This window comes from Lolium rigidum, chromosome 4 (genome assembly GCF_022539505.1).
Source record: "Lolium rigidum isolate FL_2022 chromosome 4, APGP_CSIRO_Lrig_0.1, whole genome shotgun sequence".
Lineage (NCBI taxonomy): Eukaryota > Viridiplantae > Streptophyta > Magnoliopsida > Poales > Poaceae > Lolium > Lolium rigidum.
The window spans coordinates 213,603,440-213,608,000 of NC_061511.1; positions in this window are offsets into that span (position 1 = coordinate 213,603,440).

A 4,561-nucleotide genomic window follows, 5' to 3' on the forward strand; every position below is an offset into this window, starting at 1 on the left:
CAAACTGAGCATCCGAAGTAACTCCCATCGGGAGAAGTGCAAGTACAAATATCATAATAAGGGTGTACTAGCAACATCGCCAGCACGGAGTTTATTACAAACATAAGTTTCGCAACAGAACAATGTTTCACATCAGCTCAAAGATAAGTTTGTTACAAAAATCAAGGGGCTTGGGTATGAGTCGATAAACTGGGTCCAGCCGATGACTTCCTTGATGAAACTAGTTCAAGGAGCTGGCGAGCACAAGTAAGGGCAGACGTTTTAAAGGCGCTTAAGTCAACGAATTGCCCATCTTGCGTCTTCGGCAGCTCCTTAGTCATTTCTTCAATGTCAGCCTTAAAGCCGCAACCCATCATAAGTTGGAAGGCTAGAAGGGCACCATAGGTACGCGAAGTGCGCTTGAATACCTCGATAACCTCCTTGGTGTCAACCGCGAAGGCATCGATCAACCGCCCCGCAGTTTTGTCCTGCTTGATCTTGGGGAAAATCATCAAGTGCATCCGCGCCAGGGCACCTTTTCCCTTTTCAAGAAGCTCCCGCGTACGCTGGTGGGAGGCAAGAGCCATCGACACACCATTTTCCGGTGAGTTGTTTGGAATGTTGTCCAAGGTAGCGGCAGGGATGTTGGCGGCTTCTACAAGAAAATGAATTGGAAAAGATCGTTGACAAAGGAACGAATCCATAAGTGTAATAATCGACAGAGGTGTACAAAAGAGCTTACCAAGTAGAGCCAAAGAAGACTGACGAAGGAGCTCATCCTTTTCAGCTGCCTGAGCTTCCTCCTCTTTCAGCTTTTCCTTAAGCTTGCCCAGTTCCTCTTTCAGGGAATCAATTTCTTGGCGAGCCTTGGTAGCTATCTTGACTGCGCCATCCAACTTCGAGGAAGAAGAGTCAACTTCCTTCTGCAGTCGAACCTTGTCTGCCTCCAGAGAAGTGAACTGGGAAGCAAAGGCTTCCAAAGAGGAAATAACACCTCGTAGATCCTTAAAGGAAAAAAGGACGTTTTACAAAGAATCATTAGACAAGGCACATTTCAAGAAATTTGCGTTGTATGCAAAAGGGACTTACAGAAGGAGGAGTCGCGGTGGCGACAGGAACATCTTTCCCCTTGTAAAGGGAAGAAGCGGTCGACGCCTGAGCCGTGGGGGCTGCTTTAGGAGCCGAAGCTTCGGAAGCCGCAACAACCGGCGGAGCAGCGCCAGATTTGGCCTTCTTAGACGGAGGCTCAGTGAAACCTTCATCGCTACAAAAATGAAATCATCGACATGAGTTATGAAAATGCGAGAAATAAAGGGACAAACTATGGCATCAGGGAAGAAGGTGCTTACATGTCGAAGAGATCGTCTTCGTCGGCAAAGCCACCGGTTGATCTCTTCACGGGCGAAGCCCTGGTCGCTGATGTCTACGGGTGCTTCTATTCTTGTAGACAGTGTTGGGCCTCCAAGAGCAGAGGTTTGTAGAACAGCAACAAGTTTCCCTTAAGTGGATCACCCAAGGTTTATCGATCTCAGGGAGGAAGAGGTCAAAGATATCCCTCTCATGCAACCCCGCAACCACAAAGCAAGAAGTCTCTTGTGTCCCCAACACACCTAATAGGTGCACTAGTTCGGCGAAGAGATAGTGAAATACAGGTGGTATGAATAAGTATGAGCAGTAGTAACACAGTAAAACAGTAAACAAGCAGCGATAGCAGTATTTAGGAACAAGGCCTAGGGATTAGACTTTCACTAGTGGACACTCTCAACATTGATCGCATAATAAATAACTCTTTCTCATATGTGCTACATACACTCTTTTGTTGGATGACAAACACCAGTCGTTGTGTAGGGCTACAAGAGCACCTCAATGCCGGAGTTAACAAGCTCCACAACATTCGATGTTCATATTTAAATAACCTTAGAGCATAATAGATCATTGCAAAATAAACCAAGAACTAACATAGCGCACACACTCGTCCACATTACACTATGAAGGAGGAATAGATCACATCAATACTATCATAATGATAATTAACTCCACAATCTACAAGAGATCATGATCATAGCCTACGACAAGAACCACACGGTGCACACACTAGTCACCTTTACACCATGCAGGAGGAATAGACTACTTTAATAACATCACATGAGTAGCACACAACTAGTAGCGATACAAAGCTCATCATATGGATCTCAATCATGTAAAGCAGCTCATGAGATCATTGTATTGAAGTACATAGGAGAGAGATTAACCACATAGCTACCGGTACAGCCCCGAGCCTCGATGGAGAACTACTCCCTCCTCATGGGAGACAGCAGCGGTGATGAAGATGGCGGTGGTGTCGATGGAGAAGCCTTCCGGGGGCACTTCCCCGTCCCGGCGGCGTGCCGGAACAGAGACTCCTGTCCCCCAGATCTTGGCTTCGCGATGGCGGCGGCTCTCGAAGGTTTCTCGTACCGTGGCTTTTTCCGTATCGTGTTTTAGGTCAGGGACCTTTTTATAGGCGAAGAGGCGGAGTCGGGAGGTCAACGAGGCGGCGACACCATAGGGGGGCGCGGGCCACCCCCAGGCCGCGCCGGCCTATGGTCTGGTGGGCCTGTGCCCCCTCTCTGGCGGCTCTCGGGTATTCTGGATGCTTCCAGGCAAAATAGGAACCTGGGCGTTGATTTCGTCCAATTCCGAGAATATTTCTTTACTCGGATTTCTGAAACCAAAAACAACAGAAAACAGGAATTGGCACTTCGGCATCTTGTTAATAGGTTAGTTCAAGAAAATGCACGAATATGACATAAAGTATGCATAAAACATGTAGATATCATCAATAATGTGGCATGGAACATAAGAAATTATCGATACGTCGGAGACGTATCAGTCGCCTCCACAGCTGCATTAACAAAGGCATCACGATCAGCGTCATCATTACGCACTGATCCCTCTGTGTCGCAAGCGACGTCGGCTGAAGGAGGAAGATCGGTGTGAACAGTTTCGGAATCTATTGGATCATCGTGTTCGCTCTCTGGGCCTGCGTGCTCGACAGTGTGAAAATCAACAGGTATTGAGGAGCCTCTTCCCTCAGAAGTATCATTTGGCGAATCATGCAAGTTTCCAGAGACTATGGGGGTCTGTCGAAAAGAAGAACAAATAAGAATAATAGTAATCATATTGGCCAAGTGAAAATAGCATAGTGAGAATATCAAAAGGAAAGTTACCTCTGGTGGCGGATGATCAGCATCGAGAGGAGTGTAAGAAGATATCAATGGGATCGAGTCTTCCTGGCTAAAGGAAGTAAGGCGACGGACTTCATCAAGCAACTCCTTTTCCGACAGCTCGGCAAGCATTAATCCCGGTTTCATCCTTTGGACCCGAATACAACCACATCGGGCGAACTCCGGCCATGACCGGTTGGATTCGACGTTTCAGAACACCGCTGCCACCTCTGTGCCGACCATAGTTTGGCCGTCGGCCTCTTTGATTCGAAGAAATTTGGCAAATAATTCATCGGCTGCTACTATTTCGTCGGGAGAGAGAATGTTCTTCCAGGAATTCTTGGGCTTGGCTTCGAGGACGTCGGTAAAGCAAGAAAGCTGGGATTCGGGTGACAGGGAATCCTTGACATAAAACCATTTCAGTCTCCACCCTTGCACAGATTCTCTCATTGGGAAATTGAAATAATTAACCTCCGAACGAGCCACAAACCCCACTCCTCCGGTGACGAAGGATCCATTACTACTGCTGTACCTCTTTACATAAAAGATATTTTTCCACAATCAAAAATGAGGTTTGATGCCCAAAAATGCCTCACAGAGGGTAATGAACACGGCAACGTGAAGGATTGAGTTAGGAGTAAGTTGCCACAATTGGATTTCGTAAGTCCGCAGAAGATGAAGGAGGAATTCATGAGCGGGGAGCGAAAGACCCCGATATAGGAACGACAAGAACATCACCGTAAAGCCAGCAGGGGGATTAGGCCGAGAAATCGCACCTGGAAAGATCACATTCCCCTCGTCGGAGGAGATTAATCCCAAGCTTTGGGATCTCTTCTCGTCACGCTTGGTAATGGTTGACACTATCCAATATCCGGGCTTGGCTACCGAACTTGGCGGCGCTAGCGGCGCCGGAGCTGGGGGAGGAGCGTTCGGGGCGCTCCCCTTCGGAAGGTTCAAGGAAGATTTGGCGGCGGCGCCTCCGCTAGTAGAACTGGCGGCGGCAGTAAGGCTCTTCTTCTTCACCATTGCGAGATCTGGGGACGATCGGAAAAGCGGTGGTGGCGGCGTAGCAGTAGCAAACGAAGGAAGAAGAAGAGCGAGAAGATGCTACGGAAAATGTGGGAGAAGATTAGGGATTTTCGCCCTTTGGAGATTTTAAAGAGAGGAGAACTTGAGAGCTGTGTAGGCACGTGTCGTTGCTATCGGTTCGTCCAGTGGATCTTTTCTATTAAAGATTGCAGAAATCGAGGAGACGTCTTGGTAACTGTGCGAAAAGGGCCAAACAGAGAAAGAATAGGCCCAGCAGGCTACGTCCTGTCAATCAAAATCAAGATATTAGCAAAGCGTCATAAATGACGTCATGAGGAACTGTCAAA